The sequence below is a fragment of the Corvus kubaryi genome, unplaced genomic scaffold, assembly GCF_017639235.1.
Source record: "Corvus kubaryi isolate FWS band 111438036 unplaced genomic scaffold, C.kubaryi_AGA036_p1.0 split3-73, whole genome shotgun sequence".
Taxonomy (NCBI): Eukaryota; Metazoa; Chordata; class Aves; order Passeriformes; family Corvidae; genus Corvus; species Corvus kubaryi.
The window spans coordinates 10,231,820-10,251,186 of record NW_024582091.1 but is presented as its reverse complement, the minus strand read 5'-3'; positions in this window follow the sequence as shown (position 1 = coordinate 10,251,186).

Here is a 19,367-nt window from a genome sequence, read left to right as displayed (position 1 = left end):
ATATAAGTCAATTACACGGATTTTTTTTAACAATAAATGTGAGGCAGAGAGATAGAAAGAAATAGAAGAGAGAGAAGAGAGGAGAGAGGAGAGAGAGAGAGAGTGAGAGAGAGGAGGACGGAGAGAACAAGCAGAAGATAGTCACCACCATGGGTCTAGCAGCATCCCATCGATCCTTCTTCCTGGAGCTGTTCTTCTGGGAGTATCACCTTCATACAGTCCAAGTGCTGGGTATCCATGAAGTGGTCTCAGGTGCCATTCCCATAACCTGGGGTGATCTTTGATTGGTGATATGTGTATGAGCAGTTTCCTCCTTCCCCACAGTTTGCCACAGTCAGAAATTTTGTTCAGATGCGTTAACCAGGCTGTGCTGAACAGCTTTCACCTCTGCCAGGCCTGAAATTAGTGCTCTCCTGTCACAAACTCCTTCTTTCTGTGATTATCTCAAGTTTCCACTTTGGTGGCTTATCTTACGACAAGTTCCTTCTGTGGCCTTGACAGTGTTTGAGACAGGGAATTGTGCTTTTTAAGTCCTACAAGTGTGCAAATGTGTGATGGCTTTGATATGCAGCTTCTCATGAAAAGTGAAAGAAGATGGTGGAAGTATTCAGAGTTGGAAAGCACCAAAAAGTTGTACATGGATATCTCCATGCAACATACTTGCACATCCTCTTGCAGTTGTGAGGTCAAAACTGAAGACTGGTGATTAATGCGCTGTAAGTTCTGCCAAAAATAGGCTGTTGGCATGTTCAAGGAGGAGGTCTTGGATATGTTCCGTAGATTTTCATGTCTTTTTTTATGTGAGCCATGTATTGCTGAAACGGATCATAAACAGTTAGTACCAGTACCAAAAAGAGAACACCACCAGCTCAAAATCTGAGGGAAAAGGAGTTCATGTTTTTCCAGGACTAACATACTGTTGGCTGCACATCACCCATCTCAGAGAATGAGAAATAGAAATGATACAAAAATGGGCAGGGAGGTACCAAGTGACTTCCACAGGAGGAGCAGTTAAACAACCAAGAACTCCTGGAATCATGAACATAGTTGAAGACTTGAGAAGAAAATGATCATTCATAGAATCACAATAGTTTAGGTTGGAAGGGATTTCTAAATGTCATCAAGTCCAAGCCTTTGGTCAAAGTAGGTCCAAACAGACTATCTTGCTCAGGGAGTTTCCCAGCTAAGTGTTGAAACCTCCAAGGATGGAGACTCCACAACTTTGCTGTGCAACGTGGTCCAGTGTTTCACCACTCTCATGATGAACGTTCCATGTTCTGGCTTGTAACCATTGCTTCCTGACTTATTACCATGAACTCCCCAGAAGACTCTGTCTTCTGTACGCTTCCATCAGGTTTGATGAGTTTCCCCTGAGCCTTCTCCAGGTTGTACAGCCCCAGTTCTCACATGTCTTCTATATGTCACGATGCTCCACTCCCTTAAACATCTTACTGACCCTTCATTCGACTCTTTCCAAGTCTGCCCATGTCTCCCTTGTACTGTGGAGCCCAGAACTGGACGCAGCCTTCCAGGTGTGGCATCACCAGTTCTGAGCAGAGGTGAAGGATCAGCTCTGTTGACCTGCTGGCTGACTCTTGGTTAAAGAGTGCTGTATCTATTGCCACACTCGATAAGAGGGCACCATTGTAATGGTCATGCAACTGCATTAATACAAGCAGAAGGAAGTTATTTTTCACAAGCCACACAACATAACTCTGTAACCAAACACTACAATCTATTTTAGAAGCCAAAAATATAAATTTGTTTTAAAAAGGACTGAATGGCGTGCTGGTTTAACACCAGCCAAATGAAGGTCCAAATGAGCCACTCCCCTTTCCTCCACCCCTTCTGGTAAGAGAGGAACAAAGGCAGAGAGCTTAGGTTAACAATTACTGAAAGCAAGCAGCAGTGGAATAAGAATGGACCGTAACAGCAGCAGTATTTATAACAAAAGTATATAAAAAGAGAAGGTGCTTTACCCACAAAAAGGTGTTTACCTACTCAACATAGTTCCTCATGGTCACCAGAACAAAGACAAGATGGACACATTTGCCACCCAACAACGTTTGTTGTTTTTGGAGCTGCGTTCTCCGAGAACCAGGAATGCACGGGTAGCGATGAGAGAGGGCAGCGTCTATAGGGGCTGACCCCTGCAACCTCTCAGAGGAAGAGAGGGAAACAAAATGACACACTTCCAGGGGTGTGCTTCACCCTGAAGCCATGCCCCCAGGCGTGATGTGGATGGTAGAGAATAGCAACTCATAGCCACGCCCATACACTCCGCCCCCGCCGTGCAACCAAAACAGATGGATTTGTTAACATGGGCCTGTTGTTGCCTATTAAACATCATAATTCAGACACAAGCTCCAGCCCAGGGTGCTGCTAAGCTGCCAGCTGCCAGAAGTTGGCAGGACACGCCAAGGAGAAGGAACACACCTCCCTGCTACCTTTTCTCTTCACAATTGCTGTATTTCATCATCATCACTGAATTACCATGGAAGGATGAGCTAACGTCTAGCCTGAAAACAGTGAGATCTCATTGAATTGGAGAATAACAAGGCCCAGGTGTATCAGCTGGGGTCAGAGGTTCAGTAGGAAGTGACAGGAGGAGAGTACTGAACGGAGCATGTCTGACAGCACCACCACCCCTTGGAGGTGTTCAGTGATGCTTTCCTAGAGGCATGAAAATGAAGGGCCACAAAAATAGCTCCAGGATTGACAGGTACAGGTTGTATCTTTTTGTTTCCCTGTATGGCTGACTGCATAGGGCCTTAAAAGGAGTATGAACACCGACAGGGTGAGGGGAAGAGGGCAGCCAGACTCCGGGGAAATTGCACTTCTCTGCATTCATCTGTGTTAAGATATTCTTCACATTACTGAAATATGTATAGTGAGAGGTCCTCCAACACACACTGTGAAAAAGTATGCAGGATCCCTGAACACTTTGGCAAAATGTGCTGCTGGAGGCAGGAGGGTAGACTGGCTGGTGGCTGCTCTGACTTCCTGGGGTAGGAAAATTCTTAAGCAAATAGAATACGAATTAGGGAAGACTTGGGAAAGACAGACACACTTGTAAAGTACTTGACAGAAATGCAGTGGAGCCAAGACTAAAGCCACACAATGTTCAATCCAATCTGATTTCTTAAAAAAAATCCCCAAACCTGTCTGGTCCCTGCCAAAACATGGATCGCTGGTTGCCAGAGCTGTTGTAGGATGAGATTATAGAGGGTGCTTAAGGCTTTTAGCAGGTGTCTAGGGTGACATATTCCCAGACTTTTTATTAATGTAAAAAGAAGCCTTTAAAAGGAGACAGAATTTGGGTTGAAGGCAACAGAATGGCAAATATTAAGGTATTGTAAAATAATTTTTAAGGAAAACGTGGACATCATTATTTCCATCTTTTATATCAGTGTTAGATGGATAGCAATGTAGAAAGAGTTGCTTAAGTTTGTTGCATGTGCCAAAGACAAGAGATCAAGGCAAGTATTAAATCCTGGACTGGTAACACCAGAAAAAAATCATGTCCTTTGTGCAAAGTACATTTACTTGTGCTTTTGGAATAACAAGACCCAGTTGTCCAAGAACTGCTTCCCTCTCTTTCTGCTAGGGCTGAGCTAGCTAGTACTAGCTGCTTGGGCCACAGGTTAAAGACCAAAAGAACCCCAGAATAACTACAATTTTTAGAAATAAAAAGATATCTCTGTTATGCCCCGATTCAAAGGAAAGTGAGAAACAAAACTGCCACTCATTCAGGCTGGGCACAGAGCCTTTCTCACAGAGTAGCCTCAGGGAGCAGAGGATGGTAAGAATCCAGTGCCTACTTATGGCTACACTTCTGAGCAGCAGCAGGGAAGTGCAAGTTGTCCTCTCTTATGTTTCAGTCAACAGAAAATTGAAAACAAGAATATGTGCCAGCTGGAAATCAATGCCAGAGCCACAAGGAACCTGAAGAAATAAAATGCAGAAGAAAAATGTGGGTATGACTTGGAATCCCAGAAAAGCCCATCTCTTCCTCAGAACGAAACTGTGCAAAACCACTGGGGGAACTAGGGATCACAGGGAACAGCAGTCTCCCCATCACCTGTGAGGCTGCTGACCATATTGTGGATAAATGGTTGTTACCTTTTTCCAGCCCCAAAGAATTAAGAGGTATGAAATTACACATTTTGTTGCAAATAACTCACAAAGCCTCCTCAGGCTAGTACAGACAGCAAACATAAAATTCAATCCAAGAAAATAGCAATACCAATTGCTGCCCTGATACCATGCAGAGGGAAAGGAGAATTTTTAAGCAGGACTTCAGAAAAGATGATAAGAATAATTTTTCAGTTCCTCCAAAAGCATGGGAGAAACCAAAATATCATGTGTTAAAAAATGGAAAAATGTGAACTCTGATGAAAGGTACTCTGCTTCACACGGCTTTTTAAATTTTTGTTGTTGTTTTGATTGCACATAAATTCCTTCTCTGTGTGTTAATCAGTTTGTCCTACTTCATTCATATATACTTCACCTCCTTTTGTTTTGACGTGCCAGTGCTCCTCAGCCTGAAAGGAGGAAGGCACAATTAACTGAGCTGAACCTAAACATGCAGCTATCTCTGTCTAAGTCTCAGGTCTTGTGCTGAGGCATTGTGTCTTTGCTTTCGAGCAGGATCACAATGCAGGTGACCTCTAAGGAGTGAAGGTGTCAGGGATGCAGAGTTTTCTTAAAGGATAAGCACCACAATGCTAATGCAAGTCCTGAAAGCATTCCCTCCTGCCTTGGCTTGATCTGCATTTCAGCTCCAGGCCAGGTCTGTTTGTTGCCCACAGCCGACCTCTACAGAGCTGACAACCAGATTAAACTGCAGCAGACAGCTTTCAGGAGGTGAGCTAGTTTTTTTAAGGCTTACTGAAGTATCTTTACATTGCAATGCAAACCGCACTGTGGATATAGTTTGACTTGCTTTATTTACACATATCCCTGATCTTGAGAAGAAAATGCCAGAAGGCATGCAAGGAAATTCTTCTTGCAGGAATCATGCAAAAAACAAAATCCCTATTTCCCAGGGGTCAACTTTGCTTTAGGGACTGATGCAAATCAGCACCTCTGGCAGAGAGCTATATTTGAGAAACTTTGAGAAACTATTTTGCTGCTCATGCAATTCTTTCTCCCTCTAAGCTGATTTTGCATAAAACCATGGCATAACTTGAAACCCATGGTCTTAAGAACAATAACTTGAAGACTGCATTTAACAGAGCAAGCGTGTGATGCCTAGCATAATAATATATTTATTCATGAGCTATCTAATAACTGAGGATGCATATTTTATCATAATGCTCCGATACAGAAAAACAAACTCTCTTTGTAGTTCTGCACTGTTTTGCTTGCTTTGGTATATTGATAGAGCTAATGACCACAGTTTGTGCCTTCTTTGCTAGGCACAGAAATCCCTGCTTTGATAACATTGTGCTGTGACAGAATGATAAGAATTAGGGCGGTGCACCAGAGAGCCTGGTTCCTCAGCAGAGTGACTGAACCGTAGCACCAGAGCAGCAGAGAAGTGTGGGGTCCCTGCAGCCCCAAAGAGCAGGCAATGGGGCTCTGCGAGGGAGCAGCCAAAACCATGGAGAAAGCAGCAGCAGAGGATCATAGCCAAAACCCAGGGGTGACATTAGGTTGGAATACATGCAATATATGCAAGCTGCTCAGGGCTAGGGGAAATCTGATTGTAGCAATTATGCTAAAAAAACCCCAAAACACTCGCTCTCTATTACCCTGTGATAATTCACCCGTTTTGGAATAAGACTGTTACATGTACTGACACCTGTCTGTGCGATTTGGATGAAGACAGTGGACCATTTCTGTTTGTGTAAAACATATGAAAGAATGGGCCAGGCATAACATGTCATTTCCCAATAAAATGATCCCTGGAGGAAAATTTACAGTTTACGATAGATTTAATTTCTACATTGTTAACTTCTTTGCCAGAAATGCTGGGCTTTATCTTAACTCCCCAAGGATCAAAGACATTTTGCCACTGCTCTGAATGGGAGTAAGTCAAAAACCTTTTAAAATGTGCTAACCTCCTGGAACAGTCATTCCCCTCAGATCAACATGCAGTGTGCACAGAAGCTTGCTTTCAGAGCTGTAGGAGGAAAAAATCTGCATGATGTGTTGATACAAGCTGCACTGTAGGAGCAGAGAGACAACAATGGATTAGACTGGTATATAAAAACACCTTCCCAAAGATTAAGGTAAGTTTTCCTCTGTGCTGGCAGTGAATGAACAGAGTTCTCCATTTTCTTTCCCAGTAGACAGGAGCACCTGAGGTAAAGATTTATTACAAATACACCCCTTGGGAGACTGATGCTGTGTTTTCTGATGGCCCGTCAGCTTTCCACTTTCCCTTGATTTATTTGAGCTGTGGTGTGTGTCTATCTACAGGGTGCATATTTAGAGAGAGTATCTATTCAATTACTACAGGTAGAGTTTTGGCTGCTTGGAGGTACACTCTGTTTACTCCTAAGCATCAGTTTGGATGACAATCTCTCAAAGTCATGGTCCAAAAGAAGTCACAGATGATTCATTCGATTTGAATCTTATCCTCGGTTTCAAGTGCCTGTATGTCTTATTCCTTATCTAATTAGCCCTGCAGAATCCCAGTTCATAAACACTAATTGGAAGCATGCAAGAGTAAGTGTTCATGTAAATCCTCCTCTGCATTTTTGATGTATCAAGTACTACAGGCAAATAACTCTGACACTGGAAAAATGCCCAGGAAGTTTTGCCTATACAACTGGAAAATTTGAGCCTGTATATGAAAAGAAAAGGGTCTTGTGTTAAAGCCAGTTTAGAATAGGAGTCAGGAAGAGTTATTCACAGGCTGAAAATTGCAGGTAGTAAAGGGGAAAAAATGATAGTAAAACCACAATTTGTAGACCCAATAATTAGTAGTAGTAGCATAATGCAGAGATAAATTAATAAAAATTTTTAGTGGAGTGTCTGGCTCAGGGGACTGATAATAAGACTGTATTTTGAGCTGTGTCTCATGCCAGGGAGTCCCTGATTCTGAGAGTGCCAGTAGCAAAGATTGCTACTGTCTGTTGCAGAATTAGATTACTGTCTCAGTCTAGAGTTTCACATAGGCTCTGTTGTTTGCTGACTCAAGGAAGTGACCAAAGCCTCAATGGATGGAAAATTAAAACTGCACCTACACAGAGAAACACTTACCTGAACAGGAAAGGAATAGATTACATGGCAAATTTTCATACTTTCTGCCTATACTAAATGTGATCTTAAATACGCAGTTGACAGTGCTGTCAGTCCGAGCTTTTGGAGAATTACTAGCAAAAGTAGGGCTATAGCAACAACTAATCATTGGGAAGTATAAAACATAAAATTTAAACTCGTATTTTTAAGCATTTGGTTGATAAATTCTAGCACATAATACTAGAAAAATAAGCTCTTAATATTGAGGCATGGAGAAGATATATTCCAAAAGAAATGTTCCAAGATACTGGTTTTACGTTATCAGCTTTGTGCAGGGGTATCTAAGTAATACTAAACTGTATTATAAAGGACATCTACCTATTGACATAGGCAGCCTGTCTTTTAATTATGAAAAACACATGAGAGTGAGGATACTTCAGTAAGTAGAGAAATTGCTTCAATTACTACTGCATTATGCAGAAATTATAATGCAGAAAAATTACTGAAAAACGGCCTGTGGCAGTGATTTGCTAAAACTTGTAGAGGTGTGATAATTTCATGTTAAGTTTCTATTAAGAACCAACTGAAACTAAATTTAATGTGTTCCTCCTTCTTATCACTGCTTTGGTCAGTGTCTTCTGTGGCATATAAAACTCTAATATTCTTTCATCAAACATAAGATTATTCTTTGGTTAAATGACACTTCCACATCACCTGGTCTCTCCTTTCTGTAAGCTCTACTTTTAAGTCCATCATTTTCTTGGCTGTGTTATGCTTTGGCAATACCAAAGATACAGTACCCCTCCTGCAACAGATACAGCTCCAATTCATTGGTCTTAGATACATTTCCAGCAATCTTTATTGTAATAGATATTTCATACTTGTTTTCTTTCTTCTACAATTCCCTTTTCTTCCTCATTGTCCTTCGTAAGCTTTGCCTACAGTTCAGGTCTTTATGAGCCTAAGTCTGATAACACTTTGTGCCGGACAATTTTTCATTAGAAAATTGATTCCTGATTTACAGTGGGATAAATAAAACATGACCTCAGGCCTTTTGTCTCATGATTTCTATTTTTCTCATCACTAACACTTAAAAATGCTATTGGGTGACTTCTGCTGATACATTCAGCTCAGATGCAACACTTCATCCTCCCCCCGGGCCTCCCACATCAAAAAAAAAGAAAAAAAAAAAGATGCATTGCCTTATCTTCCTATGAAAATACAAGAAGCTGAAGGAGGGGTTTGAGATGCTTTGAGAGCATTAAAAAGGGTGTTTGTCATCTCAAGTGATAGAAAGAACTTAGTCACCATGAAATCTACTAACCATAAACCACACAAGCTTCACACACATTTTGTGTTATTAGGATTACAAAGCATTTATATAGTGCCATACATTTCCACTGCCATTTCTTCCAAGCAGATAAAGCACATTCCCTTCCTGACAGATCCTGCACTCTACATAAGTCAAGACAAATATTGTATGTGATAAAAATAGAGGACAAAAGTTCAGGAGGGATTGATGTGAGAGACAGCTGATAAGGAGAAGAGGGGAAAGGGAAATGATTAAAGATTACTGTTTGGGATCCTTTCAAAAGTAGGAAGTGGATGCTGAGAGCTGCTGGCTGCACACATCTGGGAAACCTGCTAATCCAGGGCAAAGCAGAAAGTTTCTCGAAGAGCGTGGCTTCAGTATCCATGTCCAGCACATGGGGGTGACTGTGGGGCTTCCCACACCCAGCTTAACCCTGGAGGTGGACGTGGCTATAGCATTTTTGGGACACCTGGTGTTTGTGGGGCACTTGGTGCCATGGCAGCCACCTGGAGATGCTCCAGGTGCTGGTGTTTGTGGGAAGCTTGTTCCCCATGGAAAGGCTTGAACCTGAACCCCCTTCTGCCTGCTCTGCCAGGCAGCCTGGCCCAGGACAGGAACCCACCAACTCATGTTAGGGTCCTCCCCTGGGAAGGGATGTTGCACTGCCTGTAGCAAACCACCGAGGGGCAGATGGTGTAGAGCCAGAGCACCAGCCCCAGTGTGCAGAGGATGCCTGTCAGGTCCCCCCACACCTGTACTGTCCAGCAGCCTTCAGCTTCATGGCCCATCCCTGATGTCTTCTGAAGCTGGTGCTGCCATACTTGGCTCACTGTTGCTGAGGAGAGTGCTCTCAGGAAATTCATGGCAGGGCTTCACTGCACGAGCAAGGTCTCACTGAGGGCTGACACTCTGATTTCTAACTTTGCATTATTATTAATATTAAGATGCTTTCTGTGACTTGCTTGAGGTGGCATAAGCAAAAGCACAGCTATTTGGATATGCATCCTCACGGCATCTACCCAAAGTCATATGGGTTATTCAGAATTTCTGAATACCTACTTAAATGTCTCAGATGAAGCAAAACTGATTAACGTACCTTAAGTTTATAGGCAGGTGCCCATCTATAAATCTATGATAGTTGTGTCAGTGCATATTATAAAAAAGGTTTTCCGGGGTTCATAATTTACAATAGAGATTGGGAAGCAAAAACAACAAAAGCACAGGAGAAAGAGGAAACGTGCAGTCCAGTTGAATATTTGGAAATAAACAGGAAAGGAGGATGTAAGCAAAATCAACACATGCATAATTTAAGAACCATTGTCTGAAAGTGCACATTTCACTTTTAAAAACACTTTTAATTATGAAAGCCACAGGGAGGAGAGGAAGACAGAGAAGATGTCAAATAGTAGCTTTTGATTAGGCTTGCCTGAGAAAAGTAATATTTAATTTCAGATCCTCTAAGCGTGCAGTTTTTTACATATTTTTATTATGCATATAGTAAGGATTATACACAAAATACATAACCAGAACTAGCCAAATACTTCAAAATATATCAGTATAAACATAGAGCTTTGGGACCTCCACCTTCCTGATGAGCCAGGACATTGTCTAATTGTGTGAAATGCTGATCTCTTCTTATAAAATGCTGATTATCTTCAGCACACCACAGGATAAAAGGAGCCAGTGGAAACTGCATTTAAAAAAAACAAAATAGTCTCCCCTTAGATTGGAGAGAGTGTTTTCAAAACTGCAGGGAAATAGTATTCCTCAAAGCAGCAGGCATGACAAATAGGAAATAAGTGCCGAGTTTAATCCATTCACCTCCTTTTAAATAACAAGCCCACAAATAGAAGTTGAAAAAAGAATGAGTCCAGAATTTACTTGTTTCAAAACTGGAGACAAAAATAAATCCCACATTTTTTGAATTAGTCGTTCTTGTTGGGAGACAATATGGCATCTCAGTGTGGAAAAATAATAACAGCATTTGGTAGAGATGCAGTTCATCATTGTTTCCTACTTTAAAGAAAAACCTCCCCTCAGCTCAGATTGCGTCCTAGCAGTAGATATTAGGGGTATTTCCAATTTCTAAATCTTCTTGGAATTATTTTCAGCACCACAAATTTTTAATGTGGTCCTCCATTTCATACTGGCTTCTTTACATGTCTAATCATACCTTAGAGAAGATCCTGCACATGATGACTGAATCCACTGCAAACATGGACAAATCATTCTGGGGAAGATGTTTTGAGATGGTATTTACCCAATGCAAATGGGCGTTAGCCACCAAGATGTTGAGCCACTTCCTGGGTTTCTAACCGAGGCTGGGGGGGCATTTCAGGGCAGGGATGGTCTCTTCTTTTGTGCTTCCAGAGGAAACATCTCAAGGGTGTTCTAGTCCTGAAGAGGGACTTTTGATACTACTACTTGCAAAATCACTGAAGAGCAGTCATACCTGAGCTAGTTGGAATTTGACCTTCTCCGTTAGAAAAGGCTAGTCTCAGGATCACTGACCTTGCAGGAAGAAGAAGGAGGTGAGTGACTCATGAGCTCTTCCCTTTTCTTGCAGTCTGAGGTGCTGCCAAAGGAATGTTTATGATCTGCAGTGGAGGACTATGCCAGGCATAACCTCTCCACCAGCTCTGGTAAGCATGGCTCCTGCAAGAAGCTTGGCTTCTGGAAAGGCAGGCAGTCCCCTCTCTTACACACCTGACATCACAGCTGGAGCACCACGAAATAGTTACTTGTGGTGCCAGCACCTTGAGCAGCTCCAACAGGTCCCAGCCCCACCATGTTCATTTTGAAAACTTGTGGATTAGGGTGTTTTGCTCTTGCGTGCTCCCCATCAAAGCTGAACCAGGTTGTTAGTGGCATGGAGCCAAACAGGAATTTACAGCTGTGGATAAAGGGGAGGTGTCTTCATGGGAATTAGTCGCCCTAGGATCAGTTGGTATGATTAGAATGAAAGAGGAGAGAAAGGGCGATGTGGAACTCTCTTGATTTGTTTAGATGTGTGCTTTATTATTAGAACTGTGCTCCTAGAAGCATATTTGTGGGATGGGAAGAAGTGTCACCTTTCCCCACAGAGGTAAGGGAATGCTGGATGCTGCAAAGGGCAGTCAGAGAAGACCTTACCCCGTGGGAACAAGTACAAGACCAAGGACATCCACATGCATGAATGGCCATGATGTGGTGTTCCCATGGCTTCAGAGAGGCACTTTAGACAACAGTAAATTACACAAGAGTAACTCACCTACAACACCTTCCTGGTAAGGTGGGGGTTCAGTGTCCTTCTGTCACAATAGTGGGCAGCTGGGACCCAAGGCTGGGCAGGATTGTTCCCATTTCCCCACTCCCTATTTGACAGGTTGCTGCAGTCTTAGTCCAACACACTGCTACAGAGGAGGCCCTGTGAGTACCTGAGCCTCCACAGCTGAGAGAAGTTCCTGGGAGGAAGGCAGAACAAAGGAAAGGACAGGAGCTGGGCAGCAGACAGGCTGCAAAGACGGCACCAGGTTTAGGAGAGTTTTGGAGTGCACTTATTTTCTAGGCGTAAGTTCTGATGTAGGTTCGACTGTGCACCTAATTTTAAGTATATGAGTAGTTTCAGGTAGCTGAACTTAGATAAAATGTGATTTGATAATTTATAAATAATATTTTCTTTATTTTTGCTTCTTATTTGATTATTCTGTGATGAAAATGAGAGATGGCTCAGCTCCAGTAAAGGTGGAAGCTGTGAAATGATATGATAACATTTTGTCACAGATGGATGTTTGCAGTTACTGTATTTCATAGAGTTCCCTAATGCACAAAAATAGACAAATAAAGAATTCATTAAATATAAGAAACAGAAAAAATTTGACACTGCACTTTGGTCCATCTTAATTTAGCACAGAAACGATTTAATAGATTTTGCAATCTTCCTATAAATGTTGTGTGTCTAAATGAGCATTTCCTTTTGCGCTGCAAAGACCTAAGGGAAGCAAATTAAAAACTGTTCACACGGAAACATTTCTTTTGCCTCTTGGAGCAGGATTTCCCTTCCCTCTCTGCAGCACCATGGGTACTTCTCCAGATGAGAGAACTCATTTCCACCCCACACCTTGGGGGCTGCCACGAATGTGGCAAAAACCCTACCAGGTAAGTACACATCTCGAATCCCTATGAAATGCAAAAAATTCAAGAGCTATTTTCAGAGCACACCACTTTGCATCCCTTCTTCTTCGTAAGAAGCAGCACACAAGGTCATGTCACAAATCAAGCAGTCTCTGTGTCCCAGAGGACATGGGTCATAAACTTTTCCAAAGACAGTGAAATGGGATCTACAGTGTTGCAAATGAAATTCAGGGAGGCATAGCAGCTAGGGAAATAACACACATGAGAGAGGATGTAAATATCTGTGGTTACTGGTATAGCAATGACTCCTGGTCTTTGGTCTCACCTGTCCTCAGCCAGAACCAACTTCCACCTAAAAAGTGCTTTGTTTCCTGCCTTGGTAGGAGACAAAGGCTTCACAAGAAGGTCGCATCCACTTTAAGAAAGGGCTAGTGAGGAGTCCCATCGTGGCCTGGAGCAGCACCCACTGCCCTTACTGCTTTCTCTTTGTGTTTCTGTAGGAGTTTTTTGGGATGTGTTAGAGTAAATGCCAACTTTAAGAATAAATATATTGATCAGATTAAAAATCTGGGTAAATAAACTACAGTAATACACTTAAGAAACACATAGCCATTGCAAAGCTGCCTTCTTATCTTTTAGGTTAAAATTTTATTTTGGTAATCAAGTTCTAGTCAGACCAGTAATGGTTTAAAAGCTGGCTGTGCTATCTACACCTTGTTTATACTGCACATGCTATCAAGAAAAAATTCATTAATGTGTAATGTACATTTCCCTTTCCTGCAAGCCTAACCAGATCAGACCAAAGACTTTGATGAAGTGAAGGAAAGCCATTAGGTTGTCTCTTTGGTTTGATATTCCGCAGATTGCTGCTGTAAGTTGGTAGACAATCTGTCTGGTAACAGACAGTAACAAATCAACTGTCCGGTCACAGAAGCTCGTACAATAGAGATGCACCCTTTCCTAGACAGATGGGTCCCTCCTTGCATCTGAACCCTAAACCCTAATGGCAGCTTTGGACAGATGCTGAGGTTTCATGGGTGGCCTAGAAGAGAAAAGATGTGGAGAGATAAATGTTAGTGCAGTACCATGCTCTCTGTGGCATACCTTTTCCAGGCCCAGTGTCCCTGGAGATGCAGGTTTTGTGGTTCTCTGAAACCTAGCCTTATCCCTAACCTTAGTTTGCAGGCTGAAGCTCCAAGTACCATGGGTGGTCCAGTTTAAATAGACATGGAGAGCAATGTTTGTGCAGTGTTGTGCTCTCCTTGATATGCCTTTTCCAGCCCCAGCCCCTGGAGCTGTAGCCTTTGTGGTTCTCTGAACACTAACCCTAGCACTAACTTGTGGCCAGTGTTACTATTTCCCCTTTCCTCTCTCAACTTTAGCATGCCCCAACCCAATTAGTCATACTCAGTTTGTCTATGCTTTGGAATATCATGAAGAACTTATTAGGATCGTATGTTAAAAAGTTTCTTGTTGTTTAAAAAGTCCAAATAAAATTAGATTTTACAATTACACTTTGAAATCTTCATTTCTGGCTGCATAGTGTAAGTGATAAACTATTCACCTGTATTTTATGGAATTTTGTGTTATGTAACTACATGAAAATCTCAAATCATATTTATAAATGATAAAGTGATTAAGATTTTATATATCTCATTTACATGCTGGTGGTAATCTTTTCATGAATATAAGATGTTACAGATTTAAGAATTCGTTCTGAAAAAACAGTGTTCACAGAATTAGAAAAATAGCTATATAGCTACTCTTTCTTCCCTCATTATTTATCTCCATCCAGATGAACTGAAACAGTTTTGATTCCAGAGCCGGCTCTGTATTTTGGTAATAATGGAACATATATTAATAATGGAGCACAGGCTCTGGCTGAATCATAATTCCAGCTCTTCCCCTGTTCTGGCAGGCCCATGATTTCCATGCATGAAATTAATGACTGTAAGAGGCAGAAAGAAAATTCTTCGTGGTGCACACTGTTACACTACTGTGACATGCAGCTCTTGAACTATAGCTCATTTCTCAGACACATTAAATTCAGGTCCCTACCTTGCAGTATAGCAGATGGCAGCCTGTTCATGTTAGCCCATTCTGCAGTGCTAGTGTTTCTGCAGCAGTAAGTGACCATCACTAGCACAGCCTTAGCCACTCAGCATTGCCTTTCCTGTGTTTCAGGATAAAGTCAGCTTTGCAGAAAAAACGGGACCAGTGGCACGTGGTGGACACCAAACGAACAGCAGCAAAGACAGCTGATGCTATCCTGGGCTGCATGAGGAGGTGAAGAGAGGTGATCCTTCCCCTGTGCTCAGTGTTGGTGAGGCCCCACTTGGAGTGCTGTGTCCAGTTCTGGGCTGCTGTGCTGGTTTGGCCAAATTTAGAAATACATCCTCTGAGAGAAGGCAGGTTACAAACCACCGCTCCCCAACCAGGTTCAGGAAAAAAATAAATTTTCCTCAAAGGAAAATGAAAGAGAGAAAAACTATTTCTTTAACAAATGCATGGGAAAAGGATAATAATGCTAAATAATGAAATCTCTCGCTGTGAGAAAAAACAGAAGAAAGTGTTCGAGTCCTCCCTTTGGTCTCCTCAGAGCTAGGGCTTGGCCCAGAGCCAGGCCCTCTGTGCTCGGTGGAAAGTCCTCCCAATGTACTCTGATATTGAAGCAGTCCAGCAGAAAAGGGAGAAAATCTGAAATTCCAGGGAAGGGAAAAAGAGTTCAACTCTCAGTCTCTCTCCAGAGAAAAAGAAGCTGAAACTGGCCAAAAGCTGACCAGGCAGCAGCAAGCCGGGTGCTTCCTCGCTTCCCCAGCCGCAGCTGGAAAAAAAGTCGCTATCTCTGTGTGACCTTGAACAAGCTGCAAACTGCTCTGAAAAAGTTTTGCTCAAGTTTTCCTCCCCCCTCTCAGGCTCAGTTTAAAGGCATAGAAAGGCACAAAATTAATTCCTGGGCATAGGGCAGCGATATGGGATACACATCATAAAGTCACCCCAAGACAGCTGCCCAGTACACAAGAGACATGCACATTCTGGAGAGGGTCCAACAAAGGGTCTCTAAGTGACTGAAGCATCTCTGTTATGAGAAAGGGCTGAAACAGCTGGAACTGATCAGCCTGGAGGAGAGAGTTCAGGGAGGATCTCATCAGTGTGTATGACTATCTGAAGGGAGGGTGCAAAGAGCTCACAGGCAGGCTCTTTCCAGTGGTGTTCAGTGAGGCAAAAGGCCCAAACCAAAACACGGGAGATTCCATCTGAATGTCAGGGAACACTTTTTCTCTGTTAGAATGGCCAAGCGCTGGCACAGGTTGCCTGAAGAGGCTGAGGAGTCTGCTCGGAGATACTCAAAAGCTGTCTGGGCACAGTCCTGGGAAACTGGATTTAGGTGGTCCTGCATGAGCAGAAGGTTGGACCACATTATTGTCCCTTCCAATTTCAACAGTTCTCTGTTTTTGTAAATCTAGCAGTGCTTTAAACGACCCATGAACTGCAATATTCTGCTAATGGTGAGAATCCAAGATGTCTGATTCTCATTACTTCTTCACTTGGCACTTTGTTTATGTTTTTGGTCTTTTGAGCTCTTACAAGTTTCTCAACCAACCTGTTTACCAGACTCCAGACTGCAGTTTAAAATCATCAAGGAGAAAATATTGTAATAGAGTCAGATGGCTTCAATGAAACTTGGTTTCCTCAACAAGACTTAGTTAAGTTCTGTTTCTGTGAGCTCTAAAGTAATGAAAGGAATACCCTGGCAGTTAATGATCACCTCCTGCTGGTTTTTCTCTTGTTTTCCTGGTAATTTTGTGTCAGAGCTTCCCTTGTTGTACCAATACTGCTGCCTTCTGAGTGCCACTGCTCTTCCTACAGTTTCTTGCAAAGACATGAAGACCATCACAAAAGGTAACCAGTTAAAACACCTTCACTAGCATTTGCTCTGCATACACTTTTGATCTGCATGTCAGCGCAGACCTGTCTTTAAAGCAGAGATTGCTGTTGTTTTAGCTACCTTCTCCCCACTGACATGTCAGACTTCTCTGAAGTATGGCAGAGTGTCTCCATCGTCATCCAGAGGTGCACAGGAGATCTAAACCACCTTGTAACAAAGCCTGGCAAACTGCACATACTAGATCCGTTTGTGGTTTACAGTGTTGAGTTTTTCTATTTCTGTGGAAATGTAATACTGAATTAAGCTTTTCCTCACTTCCTCACTGCTTTGCTTGAGTTATAGACTAGAAAAAAAAGCACAGATCTGTTCTGACAGATACCCCTTCTCACAGATTTTATAATTCAGAGCACTCTCATGCAAGCAATCAGTTTCCTAGTAGAAGACTTTATGATGAAATATGGAGACCATTCTGTTAGAAACGAGGGATGCATTTCTGCTCTAGAGCCAGTGATGTCAATCAGGAATCCACATGTCCTTTGAAGCTGATTGAATAAAAATGGCTAAAATAAGGGAAAGAGATTTTCAATGAGAGAGGCCCAGGAATTATCCCAGATTCATTTTAGGGTGAAAATTCTACCCTAATGCGCTGAATCTATATCCAGTGTAGGAAAGCCTAGCACTTTGTTACCATTACCATCAGTCAGGTAAGAGATAAGAGACAATAGATAAACAATAGCTAAGAGTTTCTGAGGTATTAAGGTTGTGGTATCCTTTTGGATGAGATCCATGGAGCAGTTTTTATCCCTCCCAAACTCAGATAATGCCATACACCAACGGGCTGAGCTGCCCCACAGCGCCATGGCTGGGCTGCACCCAGGTGTGGGATTGACTGGCTGCATGGTTCAGTCCCCACTGGTGGCTTGGTCCCAACATCACCAGCTCCCCAGCTCCCTGCAGTCACACCCACCTGACCACAAACACATCAGTGGGTGTTTTCAATGCTCTGACAGATTCTCCCATTTTTAGGATCCCCTCTATTAAATTTTGAACAACAAAAATAGCCAATTTTAAAACCAGTGCTTCTTTTATTTTTCAAGACTCTGAAAGATGCTACTTTTCATGCCAGGATGATAACAGCAGAGTCAATTACTTGTTTTGGGATTGGTGTTGCTATCAAATAAAATACTCACCCTCTTTTCTCTTCAAACATCCTCTCTTATTAGAAAATCACAACAGTTCTGCTGATGCATTTTGGAAAGACCACATCTTCTCAATAAATGTGGCAGTAGTTGAATGGTGCCTCCAAGATATCATGTTTCCAGTGAGCATAAGGTCAGTAAACCTCACAGCAGTACTGCCCAAGGCCCCCATGTACCAACTCTCCTTTCCACATAGCCCTTCCTCATACTACCCCATCCTCACATTCCCATCACAAGTGGAGCTGAAGTCACCAATGAAAAATGAATTTGCCGTTTATCATGCAAGAAGTTTACAGGGATTATGTAAATCAGTGCTGAGCACAAAGATCTGGACAGTTGCTTGCAGGAGAGGAAAACCTACTATCATTTTTAATGGCATAAAGTTATTTATCTCATTATTTCAAATAAAATGCAAAATGAAGAGAGTTGATAACAGAACATGGTCTTTCACTTCATCAGTATTTCTGAAGAAGTATTTTCTAGTCCTTTCTTATGCAAGACATTTAGCATGCTTTCTGCTTGCAAATTATTCATCAGCAAACTTCAATCTTAAAATATGGTATTTTGTTGTTCCAAAACAGTTTTACAAACAGATTTCAGTCTCTTGAGTTGTTAATTTAGGATATTTGTTATTCACTTTTCATCCAGAGCCCACCATAATTTTGATTCCCTGACCAGACCAGAAATTCAGCCTGTCATCCAGCTTCCTATAAAATAAACATATGTGCTACTTACTTTTTTCATCTTCTTCTGCTTTCCTTTCATATTTTCTTATCTCATTTCCTTTTCAGCAGTTTCCCCCCTACCTCTCTTTTTAAGTGCCTCTTTTTCTTTTTTCCTTTCTCCTTGTCCCTATTTCATTCCATCCTCCCCCAGTCTCCCATCCAACATTTTCTTGAGGGTCATAGAAATGTGCTTTCTTCAAGTTTTGGAACAAGTTTTCCAAACTTGTATGAGACTTTTCCAAGAAGAGAGGGTTTCCTAAGTCAAGTGCCTTTTCTCTGGAGGCTGCCACAAGAGCAGAGTTGCTAAGAAAGTCCAGAAAGCAGCAGTTAATGATTTCAGACATGCCAATGTTGCATGCAAGTATGTGTTATTTTAAAGAATGTAATAAACCTTTATCAGCAGCTGAAATCCAGGGATATATATTTATTGGTTACCTATAGCCAACCAAATGTGTTTAGCACATGAAAATTGTTATATTAAGAAGCGCTCCCTGGAACATATCATAAGGAAAGATATTTTGGCAGTTTTCTGAAAACTGCTGAGCCATTGATGGGAGTTTGTCATAGAAGAAAGGTCCTGCAGAGAACCTCAGAAAACCTCAGTATGATATTAATGGTTCTGGTAAGCAGTCTTTTCCATCCATCCAGCTGATGTATCTGAAGTCAATAATGAGTAACACTGCAAGAGTTGCAAGCAATAATTTATTAAAACCTGTATGTCATGGGAAAAACAAGCAGTGATCAGCTTTACTTTCTGATCAATTAACAGCCCTCAGACAAGAAGAACTCAAATTATTTTGAAACCCCAAATGAACCGAGCTAGTCATTAGGAAGTCTGTGGTGCTATTTCATGCAAGCAGCTGTTCATTTTATCATATTTACTTTTACAAATGACTGTTATCATCCTGCAACCTTAGCTTTATGGCTCTTTGGGAACT